The sequence below is a fragment of the Aedes albopictus genome, chromosome 1 (assembly GCF_035046485.1).
Source record: "Aedes albopictus strain Foshan chromosome 1, AalbF5, whole genome shotgun sequence".
NCBI lineage: Eukaryota > Metazoa > Arthropoda > Insecta > Diptera > Culicidae > Aedes > Aedes albopictus.
Window position 1 is genome coordinate 160,853,329 of NC_085136.1, and position 20,147 is coordinate 160,873,475.

General features: G+C 39.0%; 2 protein-coding genes and 1 long non-coding RNA gene across 12 annotated transcripts in view; 1 reads left to right on the forward strand and 2 right to left on the reverse strand.

The window, feature by feature from the left end:
* The window catches only part of LOC109427696 (integrin alpha-PS1), a 534,426-nt gene that overhangs the window by 331,632 nt on the left and 182,647 nt on the right, over positions 1 to 20,147 (reverse strand). The gene's annotated exons all lie outside the window — the stretch shown is intronic.
* The window catches only part of LOC109427689 (uncharacterized), a 196,484-nt gene that overhangs the window by 119,053 nt on the left and 57,284 nt on the right, over positions 1 to 20,147 (reverse strand). The window lies entirely within an intron of this gene.
* On the forward strand, positions 17,205 to 18,316 carry LOC115266220 (uncharacterized). Its single transcript, XR_009996814.1, has 2 exons — positions 17,205 to 17,387; positions 17,453 to 18,316. It is a non-coding gene; the product is annotated as an uncharacterized LOC115266220 (long non-coding RNA).

A 20,147-nucleotide genomic window follows, 5' to 3' on the forward strand; every position in this document is an offset into this window, starting at 1 on the left:
TGTGGAAGCATGAAGTATCGGCCACCGATGATCCACGATTTCTAGTGAATCGTGGCAAGCATTAGCAGGGGCCAGCGTGGAGCAGGATCCGATGGTAGAATTTGGCCAGCAGAACGGACGAATTTCCGAAGGAATTCCTGGGCAAATCCTTGGAAGAGGAATCCCAAAAGGAATTCTTTGGCGCCTGATGAAATGATCCTGAAAATTCCTTTTGCATCTCCCCTATATAATTTCATCCGTCTATATCCAGAAAGATGCCCTGAAAAATTCTTCTTGGGTTTCCTGGAAGAATATTTCCGGTTCCAAGTTCCTCCTGATGGAATGGTCCCGGTAATGATCAGGCTCATCCTTTTCACAACAAATCACGTCTATGCGTAAACATTCCTCACCTGTCTAGGCCGCTTCACACTGTAGCCAGCAAAGCGGCACGCGGCAACGGCATCATTTGAGTACTTTTGCCGCAACTGGCGCGCTTCCACGCAGCTGCGCGTCGCTCCTTATTGTAGCTGGCCCTTAAAGGGACAATTTCCAATTGAACGAGTATTCGCAGGTAGGCCAAATCAAGTGTCTGGTCGAAAAATTTGACTGCCAAGTTGCACCGGACACTCGAGAGTTTTGTAAAGCAATAGGAACTGAATGGAAACTCATGCCTCCACGGTCAACCATGTCGATGTCGGCTGGGATGTGGAATCGTGGCTTAATTTCTTGTCATCTGCGTATTGTGGAAGAACTTATAGAACACTTAGCTTTGAAGCAGGCTTTGTCCCAGTAACTCCAAGAAAAATTCGCGTTCTGTTTAATATGGGCGTATCTACAATTATGCGTTTCGGCGAAGGACGATTTTTTTACCGGCCAAGTTATTAACAAAAAGAAAACCGATGAAGGGAAATCGATCATTATTGATACGCCCGTATGATACTAAGCGCGAGAAAAGAAATGTTGGTGGGCTTTGATTTGTAGCTGCACCGATGATGAGGTAACATAAAACGTTCGCCAACTCACGCACTACCTGGTCCAATCCCCATAGCAAAAACCAACATTGTTGAGTTGTCATTCGGCATTTTTACATCATGCTCTACTCGACGTACCCGTCCAGCTTTGCCTACTTTCAAGATGGTCTGGATTTTCCGTAGACTGCAGGGAACTCATGGTTCATCCTTCGCCGCCACACACCGTTCTCCTGCACGCCACCGAAGATCTCTTAGCACGCGTCGCTCGAAAACTCTAAGTGCTTGCAGGTTCTTCTCGAGCATCATCCTTTTCTCGTATCCGTAGAGGACCACCGATCTTATTAGCGTCTTGTACATGGTACATTTGCTGCGGGGGTGAATATTTTTTGACCGCAGTTTCTTCTGGAGCCCGTATTAGGCACAACTTCCACTTATGATGTGCCTTCGCTCCCGTTATTGTCAATCGTTAGCAAGGAACCGAGGTAGACGAATTCTTCTACCACCTTAAAAGTATCCCCGTCTATCGCTACATTGCTGCCAAGGCTTGTCCTGTCTCGCTCAGTCCCACCTACCAGCATGTACTTTGTCTTAGCCGCATTTACCACCAGTCCGACCTTAGCTGCTTCACGTTTCAGGCGGGTGTACAGTTCTGCCACCGTTCTAAATATTCTAGCAATAATATCCATGTCATCCGCAAAACAAACCAATTGGCCGGATTTCGTGAAGATCGTGTGGGGAGTCGAAATGACTACCTCGCAACGAACACACCATGAACTTAACAGTCGAACTGCTACAAACATCATCGAACAAAAACAAAACCGAGCAGCGGTTGAGCTAGTGCTATTTCCTTTTTCATTCGAACTTTGTACTCTTAACGAAATACAACGAGTTTACTTTTGTTACGCCGAGTATCTTTTATTCGTGATCCGATTCCTTTTCGCTCCGGTTTATTCGCTTCCGTCGTTGTGGTTCCTGCGCGGTCGTTGCCCACAGGTTATGGGCCCAGCTCGGAAAAAGTGCGGAGATCGGGGAAATTTTCGGATTGATCGACGTGCCGGCGCGAGTTGATTCCCGGGCGGCTTACACGTGCGATTGAGAAGATGGCGGACAGTGCAAAGATTGCGTTCCCGAAGCTCGGCCAGAGCAATTGGGCTTCACGGAAGCAGCGCATGGAAAGGCTGCTCGAAAAAGAAGACATCTGGGAAGTGATATGTGAAAAAAAACCCCAACCAGTGTCAGAAGAGTGGAAGCTCTGTGACCGAAAAGCGCGTGCAAATATTGGTCTCTTTTTAGAAGAGAGCCAATTCAAGCTTGTGAAAAACAAATACAGTGCACGGAAAGATCGATGTACACAGAGCAAGGAGTAACTTTCACGCAGCGATCGAGAAGACAAAAGATTTCATGCAAACTTGTGTGAATTTTTACGCAAATTTGTGTAACACCGGATCAGCACATTTTTTGTGCTGATCCAGTCGTACGCAAATATGAGTGAAAAATTCTTTGTCTTTTCGCAAGTTACTCATTCGCTGTGTACTTTCGTTTAAGGGTGTGCCAAGGGTATGTGGCTCACTCTCAAAGAGCACCACCAAAGAGCAGCACCATCTGGAAGAATCCTTGTAAATCGCTGATTTTCCGAAGCGTGCCAGCTTCGTACCGCAGCCTGGTGCAGAGCCTTCAGAGCAGAGCGGATGCGGACTGGACTGTTACGTTGGTGAAGACGCGCTTGCTTGATGAATATCATCAGCCCCGCGAGCGGGACGAGTCGCTGTCCCAGGACGTAAAAACGATGAAATTGAATGCCAGTGAGAGTGAAGAGCCGGTATGTTTTTTTCTCCCGCAAGCCGGGGCACTTTAAAAAGCATTGCAAAAAGTGGTTGTCGCAAAAGAATGCAAGTGCACCGGGGAAGAAGCCGAAGAAGCCTAGAGAAGACAGCCATAAGGCAAAGCAGGCGAAAAGTGATAACAGCGCGGTGTGTTTTGTTGCCGGGGAAAAACTACCAAACAGTTGGGTGATCGATAGTGGAGCGACACGTCACATGACAAGTGACTGCTCATTTTTCGCGGAACTGAATCCGAGTGTTGATTCCAAAGTGACCCTGGCGGACGGGAATAACACAAAAGTGCGCGGATTTGGCAGAGGTGTTCTTTTCGGAGAAGATGGACGTGGGAAACGCTTTGAGATCACGTTAAGTGATGTACTATTTGTGCCGGAGCTGGATGGCGGCCTGGTCTCCGTGAGCCAGCTTGCTGCCAAAGGTTTTGCGACAGTGTTCGGTGCATCTAAATGTGACATCAAGAATCCAGCGGGTGATACGGTTGTTGTTGGCGATAAGATCGGTTGCCTTTATCGACTGCGGTTGCAGGAGCAATCGTTGCGTGCCAGCTGTGCGCATCTCGAGCGATGTCAGCATACGTGACACCGGCGCATGGACCACCGAGATCCAGAGGTAATCCGACAACATGAGAAAAGCGATCTGGTAAGTAGATTCAATCTATATGACTGTGGTTTGCGTATCACCTGCAAATGCTGCCTAAAAGGGAAGTTAGCGCGGCAACCATTCCCACGGGTGACGGAAAGAAAGGCAGATCGTCCATTGGATTTGGTCCACACAGACCTCTGTGGACCTATGGAAACGAAGACGCCATCGGGGAACCGTTACATAATGACATTGATCGACGACTACAGTCGATTTACCATCGTTTATCTCCTGAAAAGTAAGGACGAGGCGGCGGGTAAAATAAAGGAATACATACGTTGGGTCGAGAATGTTTCCGGGAGAAAGCCTTTGACGATTCGCTCCGATGGAGGAGGCGAATTCGTTAACCGGGAACTGAACGAATTCTATAGGGCAGAGGGAATCAGACAACAGTATACTATGCCTTATTCACCCCAACAGAACGGGATAGCCGAAAGTAAAAACCGTTCCTTGCAGAAGATGGCTATTTGCATGTTGGCAGACGCCGGCATGAGCAAGTTGTACTGGGGGGAGGCAGTCATGACGGCTGCGTATATCCAAAACCGGCTGCCTTCGCGAGTGATCGACAGGACCCGATACGAGCTGTGGACCGGGCGGAAACCCGAACTCGGTCATTTGAAGGTTTTTGGACACGGGAGTGCTATGGTGGTCTGATTTTGTTGCCGCTTATCATGCGCAACCAGAGCTCACTAATACCAACACTCACTCAATACAGCAGCGGGGGAAAATAAGGAAAAACGCACTTTCCCGAACCATGTTTGCGGAAAGAGGTGTTGTGTGTCTTTTCACAAACAATTCTCACTCTCTGTAGAAACTTTACCTAAATGTTGACACTATCAAATTGAAAATTATCAAATATTCTGCTTTTTTCATGATCAACACTTTTATGAGATCTAATGCGGTGCAAGCGTTTTGCACCAATATCCCTCGTTAAAAGGTAAACATTCAAATTTCACGACTGTGTTGGTGAATATTTTGGCTGGAGCATAAATTTATGCTCCACGTAAGGAGGCACAATCCAACCTGTCAAACTCCATAGTGAAAAAATAGGTTGCCGTCTCCTTGTTTTTGGATGCGACGCCTATGTGCAGATTCCTGGGACCAAACGATCGAAGCTGGATCAGAAGTCGTTCAAGTTAACCCCAGTAAACATTTTGGTGTGTATAATTTGTGTTATACACATCCATATAAGAACCAACGTACTCGTATAAAGTGCACAAAACTGCTATATACGTACCAAAGTGGAGGCTATATACATACTTCTGACGAGTTTCCTCGATTTCCTATGAACAGTAATACGATGCCCTCAAATATGGACGAAATAAATATAAACGACTTTACGTGATAAGTTATACGATGTCCCAAATACCGATGAAAAAAAAAGTTGAGAGTCCAAAACCAGCATCGATCACAGAACCTCGAGATCCGTAATCCAAAACTGTACCTCGGAACCAATTCATCTTACTTGGGAAGAGTTTGAATTTTGGCCAATTTAAACTAAGAGCTTACCCGTATCGTATCATTGGTGCTAAAAAGGAGACTAAAATTTTCGCTAAGTCTTTGCGATTCCACTTCGTGCTTTTCCAACCTAATATCTAATACAACATTTTATCTGTCAGATATACAACTTCTAGCGATTTTGGATGGCGCGTTATGGCTTTATGCTAGTTGCTTTGTTTACATCAGAACAGTCACTGCCACCGCGCTCTAGTCGTCGTCGTCGTCGTCGTCGTCGCGGAAAGAGTTCCTTGTGAATTATATAATAATATCTCCGATTTCTAGTGGAAGCCCGTTTTAAACATTCAAAGCATCTTGTGCCGCGGTCATCAGCAGCAGAAAACGCAAAAAAAAACGGCTTCATAATGAGTGCGCCGAATGGCTGGAACTGACCAAGGATGTGGGTGAGATTACCGCATCCAAATACGCAGCAGCTGCAGGAACAATTCCATCCAAATATTCATGGATTGGCGATGATCGTTAACCGTTATGTGGCCGGCAAACTTTTTGCTTTTTTCTATACCGTGTATTTTAAATGGATGCTGGGTACCCGGGTACCCTGCCGGCCACATAAGGGTTAAATCAGCACCCAGTTTTAGTTGGCGGTTAGTACCTACAGGTACCTACTACTGTGTCTTAACTGCAATCAACAGGTGCATAATTTTGATTTGAAAACGGATTGTGTAACCGATGGTTCCAGAATTTGCCTTGTGACTCCATCACAAATAAACAAAAATTATTAACCCCAGGATACAACCCTGGGCTATGCTCACTATGCTCACAGAGAGAATTAAAAAACTCTCCCACTCACACAATCCCAACCCTTTCCAACGGTACCACTCACCAGCCAGCAGTCTTTGAACAGCGGTTTGAGCGCCGGCAAAAGATCTCAGCCGAAGCAACAATCCAGAGGCATGGCCAGGGGGCGGTGGTACTCAAGAGAGCGATAAATGTCTAAATACGAGCAATTCGGATTTGCTCGTATTCATAAGGGAATTTTCAGGTCGATCTCGGCATGCTAGCACTCGCCAGTTCAATTTCGCTACGAACGTACAGCGAGCAGTAAGTGCGCGCCGGATTAACGTTCAAAAAGGTTCGCTGAAATAGTGATTTTTTGCTAATAGTGATTTTTTCAATAATTTGATTGTCTTATTCTAGATACTATTACAGCAGTAAACTAAACGTCAAAATTAGTGTTGTTAGTAGTGTTAAAAGTTATAAAAAGTGGTTAGTAGTGTTAAAACGAAATCTAAATGTAAAAATGCTTTAAAGTCTATTGTCTTAGTCTAGGGTAGTTGCACCGAGTATAGTGCAACAAACATATACAAGCACAGAACAAATTAAAATCAAGCAGGAAAAAGGTAAATACTTGCACAAATAGTGTTTATTAGTAAAAACAAGCTAAAACAGACTCCCTAATACGACTAAAATGCGGTTTTAAGATAAAAGTGAGAACACGTTGTGGAAGACTAATGGCCGTGGTAGGTCCACAAAGGGCCTTTTTCTTTTATATTATTTGCCAGCTTTGTGGAAGGACGCCATCTTTATTCCTCCAATAAGCCACAAAGGAGTATCGGTGATCCTTTCATTCACCAAGGAAGCCATCTTGTCGCTGATTGGCATACCAAGGATCCTCGGAGACTGAGCGTCGGACGTCGATTGATCGCTGGACGTACTCCGGCAAATCCGTGGACCATATAACGACTGACAAGTTACACCATCGGTCGGGTTTGAGAAAGGTCACGAGGACTAGGACCCACTGACGTCATCTGTTGTCCCGGTGGTCACCAGGCGTTGCCCGCCGTCCCGGATTTCCACTCGATCAGCTCCATCGCTCTGACAGCTCGTCAGTCACCACCACGATCCCAAGCCACAATCCGACAGCCCGCAGTGTACCAACCAGAGTCAAAAACCGCAAGTAGTAGACATAGAATGTGACGTCACAATAGCATTAGATAATAAGCCATGGCCAATTCACAACCAAACAATTGTAAATATTTGTAATATAAGATGTGCACGTAATTTCTGGTTGTTGTGTAAGTTCATTCAGAAAGTTGAAACATTCACTATTAGTTTTGTTTGTGTATCGTTCGGACTCGAAGGGAGTCTTCATACCTCTCTCTCTTTGCGTTTCGTCCAAAATTGCATTGGCAGTGTGGCCTTTGAGTTATGTTTCCCTTAATGAGTTGCCATTGATTGCCACCAAACTACAGCATATCTGTGGATATGCTCTAATGCGAGTTCCCGCTGGAAGTGGAGAGTTGAGTTTTGGTGAGTGTTGTTTACCGGTTTCCACTCATTCCGACCCTGGAGATCCCCCTTTTCCACTGAGCATAGTCGAGGGGGCTACAAATTGGCGCCCAACATAAAATCTAGAATAACAAATTTGGTGAATCGGTTACAAATATCTCTTCGTTCCCGTGAGAGGAAGGAAGAAAACAGTTTAGACTGTTTTCAGAGCGTTGCGTTCTCTGAACGGCAAATAATTAGGTTCATTTTTATAATTTGCATGTTTCTTTTTTGATAATATTCCATCGGGACACCCCCGGTGTGATCATTGTTCATTTAGTTTGTTTTGGTGCATGTTTACTTTTGTTGTTGGGATAGTATTATAACTTTTTTATGTTTTTAGGTGCTTTGTTGGAATTTTCGTGGAAGCAGAAGCTGTTCAGGAGGTAAAGAGTGAGCCCTAGAATCACAGTGGCTTATTTTAAACCGTCCTGGAGTCCGATTAGTCACAATCGCGACTGAGAAGGGTGAGTACAGGTGGAGATAAGAGTGAGTCTGGAGAGGGCACAGACGTTGATCTGGCCGTGATTCGAGCACTCTTTACTACCTGAACACTGCTGCAACACGAAAAATCCCAAGCCATGGATTCTGAAATCCAAATGAAATATAAGACGCTACTGGTTCATCATTTAGAGAAGGAGGAAGTTGAGTTTGAGCTAGATGTACGAGCCGTTGCATTTGAGAAGACTGAATCTGTAGGAGTTTTAAGGAGGCGTTTGAGGGAAGCATTGAAGGACAAAGGTGAACAGGTAAAAGTTGATTTTTCGAAGTGCCAAAATCGCACGGTCGATGACGAGATTAAAGTGATCGACCACAACGTAGAAGAAATAAGGGATTTTCTAGAGAAGAAAAAGAGTTTCGAGGGTGTTAAGGACTCCTTGAGAACTCGCCTAGTGCATTACTCCGTACGATGCTCTGCCATTCAGGAGACGGCGGAGGAGGATGCGGATTTAGAGGATTTAGACAAGCTTTCGAGTACGATTCGTCAACTGTACAATACGTACTTCACGCTATTCACACCTGTTGAATCCATTCGTAAAGAAATTATGCTTCAGATTTCGAATTCATTAACACAGCTGCAGCTGGCCCAGCCAAGCACATCTGGTATGGTGAGGCAGGTTCAAAGTAGGTCTCAAGAAACTCAGACGGAAGACGATTTAGGTTCACAGGAAGATGTTAGGTCAAAGCAGTCCAACTTCAGAGGTGCATTGGGTAGACGACAACTTAAGTCAAATTTGGAGCCAACTAAGGAACTCTCTCCAACCTCTTGCTTCCCAGCAATGCTTCAACAGCCTTCGGGGTCAGGAATGAATTCCCGTAGATCGCTAGAAGAAACAGTTTTGAATCGGATCGATTTGTCAGGGAAGATTCGAAATCCCACAGGCTTACGAAACTCTTCGGAGATAGACACGGATTCTTCCTCGTCGCCATCTCCTCCAAGCAGACGGAAGTCCAGGCAGCGAAGGTCCTACACAAAGCGAAGTAGACCGGTATCGGACTGGAATTTACGTTACGATGGGAGAGATGGGGGACAGGGTCTGATGCGTTTTATCAAAGAAGTGGAGTTCTATGCCAAATCGGAGGACGTTTCCGAAAAGGAGCTTTTCCGTTCCGCAATCCACTTGTTTGCGGGCGCAGCCAAAATTTGGTTTATGGCAGGAGTTGAAAATGGGGAATTCTCTACATGGAAGGACTTAGTCACGGAAATGAAAAGGGAGTTCCTGAGCCCCGATCACGACCATGTCAGTGAGTTCAGGGCTATTGAGAGGAAACAGAGACCAAAAGAGAAATTCCAGGATTTCTTCTTTGATATGCAGAAGCTTTTTAACTCACTTACCAAGCCGATTTCCGAGCGGAAGAAGTTCGAGATAGTCTTCCGAAATCTCAGAGCGGACTACAAAGGCTATGTAGTTGCGGCTAATATAGATAACCTGGCAGATTTGAAACCTTTTGGTCGAAAACTGGATGCCACGTTCTGGTACAAGTACGAAAACCGTAATCAGGAAGAGAACTCTTCGAAAAGCCGGAATCAGGTTAGTGAGCTGAAGTCGAACTCCAAACCGAAGCCGACTGGATCGGTGAATCGACCCGACAAAACTCGTTCGGAACAGAAACTGAATAAAACAGAGGATGAGAAAATTACGCAAAAGCCCATACGTCAGGATCAACCGGGTGAACAAAGTCAAGCGCAGAACAGTAACGTGGTAGACAAAGGGTTGCAGGCGATTCTGGAGAAATACACTCCTCCGAAGCCTGGTGTTTGTTATAACTGCCGGCTTTCTGGTCACCACCAAGCGGATTGTGACCGCCCTAAACATAAATTTTGTTACAGGTGTGGTTTCTTCAATTTTGACACGAAGGACTGCCCGTTCTGTGCAAAAAACGCTTAAATTCCCGCCTGAAGGGGCAGGCGGAGGTAGAAAGCACTCCTAAGTCCCCTGTTTCTCCAGATTGTAACATTTGCTCACTCGGTGAAAGACAAGTAGAAGAGGATGAATATAGACACTGCTCCAGTGTAGAGATCAGTGAGCATTTTCTCAAAGTTGCAAATGACGATAGACCATTCGTGAGAGTAAACATTTTGAATGTGCCCTTAATCGGCTTGCTCGATAGTGGAGCGAACCGAAGCATACTTGGTTCAGGTAGTTCGTCTCTCCTCAAAGCCTGTAGGCTTCGTTTACAGCCAGCAAACATTGATATTAGTACCGCGAGCGGTCAAAAATTGGACGTTTCGGGATGTGTGGAGTTGCCCGTGACGTTTAAGGGTGTAACAAAGTTCTTGTCAGCACTCGTGATCCCGTCCGTTAAACGAAAATTGATCCTTGGATCGGACTTCTGGCAATCATTCGGGATAGTGCCAACTGTGGCGGCCGATGATGTGCCCATATCGGTAGATGAACTGCAGGATCACGAGGTAGAGACGATACTATCAGATGAACAGTTGAAGAAACTAGAGGAGGTCAAATTGTTGTTCAAACCAGCGGTAGATGGTCAACTCGACACTACGTCGATGATCAGTCATCGCATAGAGCTATCGGATGAAACTAAGAAGCTCCCTCCGGTTCGAATCAATCCGTTCCCAACCTCCCCTAGTCGGCAAGAAAAGATTAACAAGGAACTTGACAACATGCTACAGTGTGGCATTATCGAACGGTCATACAGTGACTGGGCACTCCGTCTTGTACCCGTTGACAAGCCGGATGGATCGGTCCGGCTGTGCCTGGATGCCAGGAAGCTCAATGAGCGAACTGTTCGGGACTCCTACCCTCTCCCACACGCAGATAGGATCCTGAGTCGTCTAGGGCCAAGTCGATACATTTCGACAATAGACTTGTCAAAAGCTTTCTTACAGGTGCCGTTACATCCACGGTCCCGTAAATTTACCGCGTTTTCAGTGTTAGGGAGAGGGTTGTTCCAGTTCACTCGGATGCCCTTCGGTCTGGCGAACAGCCCGGCTACCCTGTCCAGATTGATGGACCGTGTATTGGGCGGGAGTGAACTGGAACCAAACGTATTCGTTTACCTCGATGACATCATCGTGGTAAGCAATACGTTTGAGGAGCACATGGACAGGCTCAGAGAACTAGCACGTAGGCTCAGTACCGCGAATTTGTCCATAAACCTGGAGAAATCAAAGTTCTGTGTACCCGAAGTTCCTTATTTGGGGTACATTCTGAGTCGAACCGGGCTTCGTCCGAATCCAGAACGAGTCGAAGCCATCGTCAATTTTGAGAGGCCCAAATCACTCCGTGCACTGAGGAGATTTCTGGGCATGTGCAACTACTACAGGCGTTTTATCGCTACATTTAGCGAAATTGTACGCCCGCTGACCGATCTCCTAAAGGGTCAACCAAAAACAATAAAATGGAACGATGACGCCGAGGAAGCATTCGTCAAGATTAAGGAGCTGCTCATCAGCGCTCCGATTTTGACCAACCCAGATTTTTCCAGGCCCTTTAGCATCCACTGCGATGCGAGCGATTTAGCAATCGCGGGAGTTTTGACTCAATTGTATGACGACATTGAAAAACCCGTTGCCTACTTCTCGCAGAAACTAGGGACAACCCAACAACGCTATGCGGCAACGGAAAAAGAAGCTCTAGCCGTTCTGAAGTCGTTAGAAAAATTCCGTTGCTACATCGAAGGTTCGAAGTTCACAGTAATTACTGATGCCTCCGCACTAACGTATATTCTCCGAAGCAGCTGGAAGACTTCATCCAGGCTGAGTAGGTGGAGCCTAGAACTCCAAAAGCATGATATGGAGGTGAAACACCGCAAAGGTGTGGACAATATTGTGCCTGACGCTCTGTCCAGAGCTGTGGAAGAAGTCAGTGCCTCGTCCGATAAGTCCGACTGGTATGGTTACATGGTGAAACAGGTTCAAGCGGAACCTGAGAATTTCAAAGATTTTAGGGTAGAAAACGGCATATTGAAGAAATTTGTCTCGAGTCCAGAAAGCATTGATTATCGTTTTGAGTGGAAGGTGTGCGTACCGACCGCTTTACGCGAGAAAGTACTGTACGAGGAGCACGATGAGGCATTGCATTTAGGACATGAGAAAACTCTTGCGAGAGTCCGCAAGAAGTTCTACTGGCCACAAATGGCCAAAGAAATTAAAACCTACGTTCAAAAGTGTCGAATCTGTCAGGAAAGCAAACCCAGCAATAGGTCGCAGCACCCTGTAATGGGTCAGCAGCGAGTTACGACGAAACCCTTCCAGATAATCGCCGTTGATTTCATTCAGTCGCTTCCAAGAAGCAAATCAGGGAATTGTCATCTTTTCGTAGTGATGGATCTCTTTTCGAAATTCTGCTTGCTGTTTCCTATAAGAAAGATATCGACCTCCCAGGTGAACAGGATTTTGGAAGACAGCTGGTTCCGTCGATATGCCGTACCGGAATGTCTTATATCGGACAATGCTTCGACCTTCTTATCGAAGGAATTCAAAGCTCTCCTAGAGAAATTTAGAATACAGCACTGGACTAACTCGAGACACCATTGTCAAGCCAACCCAGTCGAAAGACTCAATAGGACCATTAATGCGTGCATTCGCACCTACGTCCGAACAGATCAGACCCTGTGGGACAGCAGGATTTCCGAGGTAGAACACGTCCTAAATACGACCCCACATTTCTCAACAGGTTTTTCACCCTATAAAGTCATTTTTGGTCACGAAGCAGTAGAAAGAGGTGACGAACATAAAGTAGACCGAGATGCGGAAGAAATTTCGGAGGAAAAGAGATTAGAAAACAAATTAATCATTGATAAATCTATTCACGACCTAGTAGTCAGGAATTTACACAAAAATTATAATAAAAATTCACACTATTACAACCTGCGCCGAAAAACACCTGCGCCGGTGTACAAAATCGGGGATAAAGTCCTGAAAAGGAACTTCAAACAATCCTCCGCCGTTGATAAGTTCAACGCAAAACTGGCTCCTTGTTACAGCCCGTGTATAATCCGAGCCCGGGTGGGCACAAGCTCCTACGACCTCGTCGATGAGGCAGGGAAGTCGCTCGGCATCTTCTCCGCAGCCGATTTGAAACCGTGTACCTAGAAAGAAAAATTAGAAAACAGTTAGAGTGCTCGAAACAAAAATTACAAGTTTGGTCAACACTGAATTGACGTGAAATAAAACAGAATACTTAGCCTGATAGGTGAATCGATCATTTTCTCGGGACTGCAGACCGGGAAAATACTGGAAAAGGATAAAAGGAAAAGATGAATGAAATGAGGCGTGCGTACGTGTAGGTGCAGGTGGTTTAATCAGCAGCAGTCAGAAAAGGATAGCAATACTTACCGATGGTTTAAAACATCTTGTTTCTCGGAATTTGGTCCAGGATGATCTCCCACACAAATGCGAAATGGCAACAAAACTGACAAATGAACCTCAGCTGGAGAATCGTCTTAATTTGAGCTCAAAAGTGATCAATTTTCCGCGAATCGACTTGTTTTGAGTTGATTGTTGTTTACGATGCGAAATGGATAATTACTGACAGCTGGAAAGGTAACTCACTTATGCTAGCCTCGATCACAAGTAGAGTAAACGTCCTTGTTTTAGTCGCGCTAGTTAATAGCCGACGCGTAAAAGAAACTAAGAAGAAAAACAAATTGTGCATGCAAATCTTCTATGCCGTTTTGTAAATGAATCGAGAGAATAGATATTTCGGGTACTAATTTCTGAGGCGAAAATAAATTCCTTTATTTCGCAGTCGGTCGGAGGGGTATTGTAACCGATGGTTCCAGAATTTGCCTTGTGACTCCATCACAAATAAACAAAAATTATTAACCCCAGGATACAACCCTGGGCTATGCTCACTATGCTCACAGAGAGAATTAAAAACCCAGTACGGAGGGTTAGCCTAACATTAGCCTAATGTGAGACTAACTGGCCAGCATGTTAGGCTAACTTTTTGCCTCACTTTTGGCTAATGTTAGTCTAAAATTAGACAGATATGACACACTTTGTTAGACATGTTGCAAATTCGAAACATGTTTGTTAGTCTAACATTAGACTAACGTTAGACATATTTTACTATGGGCTGTTAGACGAATGTTAGGCATAGATTTTATGCTGCTTGTTTTCATTCCAGCAGTCATCCGAGCAAGAAGTGTGATTGTAGTAGTGAACTTTTGTCGACGTTCACTACTACAAGCGTACTCTTGCCTCGAATGAAAGCTGGACGAAACATATTTAATAAAAAACTCGGGGACCGTTGTAATTTTAAATTTAATTTTTTTTAATTTAATTTCAATTTTAATTTTTATTCTAATTCTATTTTTAATTTTGATTTAAATTTAAATTATTCAATTAAAATTAAATTAAAATTAAATTAAAATTAAATTAAAAATAAATTAAAATTAAATTAAAATTAAATTAAAATTAAATTAAAATTAAATTAAAATTAAATTAAAATTAAATTAAAATTAAATTAAAATTAAATTAAAATTAAATTAAAATTAAATTAAAATTAAATTAAAATTAAATTAAAATTAAATTAAAATTAAATTAAAATTAAATTAAAATTAAATTAAAATTAAATTAAAATTAAATTAAAATTAAATTAAAATTAAATTAAAATTAAATTAAAATTAAATTAAAATTAAATTAAAATTAAATTAAAATTAAATTAAAATTAAATTAAAATTAAATTAAAATTAAATTAAAATTAAATTAAAATTAAATTAAAATTAAATTAAAATTAAATTAAAATTAAATTAAAATTAAATTAAAATTAAATTAAAATTAAATTAAAATTAAATTAAAATTAAATTAAAATTAAATTAAAATTAAATTAAAATTAAATTAAAATTAAATTAAAATTAAATTAAAATTAAATTAAAATTAAATTAAAATTAAATTAAAATTAAATTAAAATTAAATTAAAATTAAATTAAAATTAAATTAAAATTAAATTAAAATTAAATTAAAATTAAATTAAAATTAAATTAAAATTAAATTAAAATTAAATTAAAATTAAATTAAAATTAAATTAAAATTAAATTAAAATTAAATTAAAATTAAATTAAAATTAAATTAAAATTAAATTAAAATTAAATTAAAATTAAATTAAAATTAAATTAAAATTAAATTAAAATTAAATTAAAATTAAATTAAAATTAAATTAAAATTAAATTAAAATTAAATTAAAATTAAATTAAAATTAAATTAAAATTAAATTAAAATTAAATTAAAATTAAATTAAAATTAAATTAAAATTAAATTAAAATTAAATTAAAATTAAATTAAAATTAAATTAAAATTAAATTAAAATTAAATTAAAATTAAATTAAAATTAAATTAAAATTAAATTAAAATTAAATTAAAATTAAATTAAAATTAAATTAAAATTAAATTAAAATTAAATTAAAATTAAATTAAAATTAAATTAAAATTAAATTAAAATTAAATTAAAATTAAATTAAAATTAAATTAAAATTAAATTAAAATTAAATTAAAATTAAATTAAAATTAAATTAAAATTAAATTAAAATTAAATTAAAATTAAATTAAAATTAAATTAAAATTAAATTAAAATTAAATTAAAATTAAATTAAAATTAAATTAAAATTAAATTAAAATTAAATTAAAATTAAATTAAAATTAAATTAAAATTAAATTAAAATTAAATTAAAATTAAATTAAAATTAAATTAAAATTAAATTAAAATTAAATTAAAATTAAATTAAAATTAAATTAAAATTAAATTAAAATTAAATTAAAATTAAATTAAAATTAAATTAAAATTAAATTAAAATTAAATTAAAATTAAATTAAAATTAAATTAAAATTAAATTAAAATTAAATTAAAATTAAATTAAAATTAAATTAAAATTAAATTAAAATTAAATTAAAATTAAATTAAAATTAAATTAAAATTAAATTAAAATTAAATTAAAATTAAATTAAAATTAAATTAAAATTAAATTAAAATTAAATTAAAATTAAATTAAAATTAAATTAAAATTGAATTAAAATTAAATTAAAATTAAATTAAAATTAAATTAAAATTAAATTAAAATTAAATTAAAATTAAATTAAAATTAAATTAAAATTAAATTAAAATTAAATTAAAATTAAATTAAAATTAAATTAAAATTAAATTAAAATTAAATTAAAATTAAATTAAAATTAAATTAAAATTAAATTAAAATTAAATTAAAATTAAATTAAAATTAAATTAAAATTAAATTAAAATTAAATTAAAATTAAATTAAAATTAAATTAAAATTAAATTAAAATTAAATTAAAATTAAATTAAAATTAAATTAAAATTAAATTAAAATTAAATTAAAATTAAATTAAAATTAAATTAAAATTAAATTAAAATTAAATTAAAATTAAATTAAAATTAAATTAAAATTAAATTAAAATTAAATTAAAATTAAATTAAAATTAAATTAAAATTAAATTAAAATTAAATTAAAATTAAATTAAAATTAAATTAAAATTAAATTAAAATTAAATTAAAATTAAATTAAAATTAAATTAAAATTAAATTAAAATTAAATTAAAATTAAATTAAAATTAAATTAAAATTAAATTAAAATTAAATTAAAATTAAATTAAAATTAAATTAAAATTAAATTAAAATTAAATTAAAATTAAATTAAAATTAAATTAAAATTAAATTAAAATTAAATTAAAATTAAATTAAAATTAAATTAAAATTAAATTAAAATTAAATTAAAATTAAATTAAAATTAAATTAAAATTAAATTAAAATTAAATTAAAATTAAATTAAAATTAAATTAAAATTAAATTAAAATTAAATTAAAATTAAATTAAAATTAAAATTAAATTAAAATTAAATTGAAATTAAATTAAAATTAAATTAAAATTAAGTTAAAATTATTTTATTTTAATTTTATTAAAATTTTATTAAAATGTCATTATAATTTTATCAAAATTTAATCAAAATTTAATTCAAATTGAATTAGAAATAAATGAAATTAAAATTAAAGTGACTCACCGACATGATGAGGACAAACTTAACGGAATCGGACACTGTTCTGGTGATGACTGGTACCAGCGACGGTATGACGAAAGCGAACCGAACTTATTGGCCAGCAGCAGCGACGGGGAACGGACGGGTTGGACGACGGAACGACTGAAGTGGTTCCCACGGGTTTTACTAATTGAGACGCGTAATTTGTTTCATTTTTTCGACCGACGAACACGATTTTCAAGCTGCCGCAATCAACCAAGTTTTTTTTTCACTGCCATTTGCCCAACTGTCAACGATACGCGAAAAAATCGAACATTCAGCATAATTTCGGAGTTATGATTTATGCTCTCCAAAAATTTTCGATGAGCAACATAACTAACAAATGCCTAACATTGTCGAACGCCTAACTTCCTCCGTGCTGGGAAACTCTCCCACTCACACAATCCCAACCCTTTCCAACGGTACCACTCACCAGCCAGCAGTCTTTGAACAGCGGTTTGAGCGCCGGCAAAAGATCTCAGCCGAAGCAACAATCCAGAGGCATGGCCAGGGGGCGGTGGTACTCAAGAGAGCGATAAATGTCTAAATACGAGCAATTCGGATTTGCTCGTATTCATAAGGGAATTTTCAGGTCGATCTCGGCATGCTAGCACTCGCCAGTTCAATTTCGCTACGAACGTACAGCGAGCAGTAAGTGCGCGCCGGATTAACGTTCGAAAAGGTTCGCTGAAATAGTGATTTTTTGCTAATAGTGATTTTTTCAATAATTTGATTGTCTTATTCTAGATACTATTACAGCAGTAAACTAAACGTCAAAATTAGTGTTGTTAGTAGTGTTAAAAGTTATAAAAAGTGGTTAGTAGTGTTAAAACGAAATCTAAATGTAAAAATGCTTTAAAGTCTATTGTCTTAGTCTAGGGTAGTTGCACCGAGTATAGTGCAACAAACATATACAAGCACAGAACAAATTAAAATCAAGCAGGAAAAAGGTAAATACTTGCACAAATAGTGTTTATTAGTAAAAACAAGCTAAAACAGACTCCCTAATACGACTAAAATGCGGTTTTAAGATAAAAGTGAGAACACGTTGTGGAAGACTAATGGCCGTGGTAGGTCCACAAAGGGCCTTTTTCTTTTATATTATTTGCCAGCTTTGTGGAAGGACGCCATCTTTATTCCTCCAATAAGCCACAAAGGAGTATCGGTGATCCTTTCATTCACCAAGGAAGCCATCTTGTCGCTGATTGGCATACCAAGGATCCTCGGAGACTGAGCGTCGGACGTCGATTGATCGCTGGACGTACTCCGGCAAATCCGTGGACCATATAACGACTGACAAGTTACACCATCGGTCGGGTTTGAGAAAGGTCACGAGGACTAGGACCCACTGACGTCATCTGTTGTCCCGGTGGTCACCAGGCGTTGCCCGCCGTCCCGGATTTCCACTCGATCAGCTCCATCGCTCTGACAGCTCGTCAGTCACCACCACGATCCCAAGCCACAATCCGACAGCCCGCAGTGTACCAACCAGAGTCAAAAACCGCAAGTAGTAGACATAGAATGTGACGTCACAATAGCATTAGATAATAAGCCATGGCCAATTCACAACCAAACAATTGTAAATATTTGTAATATAAGATGTGCACGTAATTTCTGGTTGTTGTGTAAGTTCATTCAGAAAGTTGAAACATTCACTATTAGTTTTGTTTGTGTATCGTTCGGACTCGAAGGGAGTCTTCATACCTCTCTCTCTTTGCGTTTCGTCCAAAATTGCATTGGCAGTGTGGCCTTTGAGTTATGTTTCCCTTAATGAGTTGCCATTGATTGCCACCAAACTACAGCATATCTGTGGATATGCTCTAATGCGAGTTCCCGCTGGAAGTGGAGAGTTGAGTTTTGGTGAGTGTTGTTTACCGGTTTCCACTCATTCCGACCCTGGAGATCCCCCTTTTCCACTGAGCATAGTCGAGGGGGCTACAATTGTAAAACGGAGGCAAGCAGGCATGGAATCCTCCTCAGAGCAAAACAAGAGAACAAAAAAATCTGCTCCGCGCTCCCGCATTCAAAGCTAGAGCGTTTTCTCTCGTTTTGTTTCAGCTTCCTGCTTGTAGCTTGTGACTCCGAAAAACGTGCGGATTGATTGCTCAAAAAAGTGCGTTTCCTCAAAATTGAGGCACTTTGTGTACGCCGGGAGTAAACATGAATATGTTTGTGATAGCAAATCATTTATTAACAATTGCACAAATATTTATATGTGCAATTATGACATACCACCCGATCGGCGAGCTCGTACTGCGAACAACGCCATAAAAATAGTCCACCAACTTACCGGGTTCCTCAAAAATGATGCACAAAAAAGTTACACTTTGTGTTGATTCAAGTGGCTCGAAGTTTCTCTTTGTCTCGCTCCCGTACTCTCTTTGTGCATCGCTCCCGCACAAACGACTTCGGTAGGAACGCACAAAGATAAAGAGAGCAAAAACGTTCATTTGAGACACATTGTGGGAGCAAATAACAAGCCTGGAGGCAAGGTGAGTGAAATAAGTGCCATATTGTGTATGTACCGGCTGATGTGATACGGGGGAGATGGGATTGTGCTTATCGATTGTGTTGGCTGTCGAACTTTTTCACGTGTGCATCTAACTAATAATACCAGGATGGTGAAATTAGGCATTTGCATTTAGTCAATGTGTTATGTAGGGCCCTGCATTGAAAATCAACAAGCTACCGGCCGAATCGCAATAACGATTTCTGTTCGTCTTGGTTTGACTGGTGACAACTTCTGTGAAGTCATTACGATTCCACTCAATGTTTGCCTGACTGAATATAAGATTGAGCATTTTCAACAGCTAGTGACGATTTTATTTCTCTCTATTTACGCCTTGAGCTGTTTATAATACTGTTCGTCGTAAACAAATCGCAATGCCGATTTCTATACAATTTTTTCCGACATTATTGTTGCTATATTTTCCATTTTGTGCGATTTCGATTGCAAACAGAATAAAATAAGATTTTGTATATATAATGTTTTACGATATGTGGTTTACTGGGACCTTTGTCGACTATTGCGATGACCGTAAAGGCTACCGGTTCCTCGACTGTTCCAACAATAGAATTACCGTCAGCCGAGACGCTAAATTTATTGAACTTGGCGACGGGGCAGAGCAGCTAGTAACTCCGAAGCAGGGCAGCTTAGATGACGATGAAACCGGCGTGATTGACATCCCCTTCGTTTCCACCAACCGTGAGGTTCCCGAGCTGGTGCACGTTGATGCAAGCGAGGAAGTGATGTCCGACGATTCCGGCGGATGGGATGATGCAAACGAAAGTGTACTGGAGAACGCTTCTGGTAACGAAGGCCCTGCATCCGATCAGGAGGAGTTGGAGATTCGTCGGCACGATAGGCAGACAAGAGGAATTCGTCCAAAAAGGCTCGAAGATTTCGTCGTCGGCATGTTAAAGTCAGCAGAAGGAGAACCAA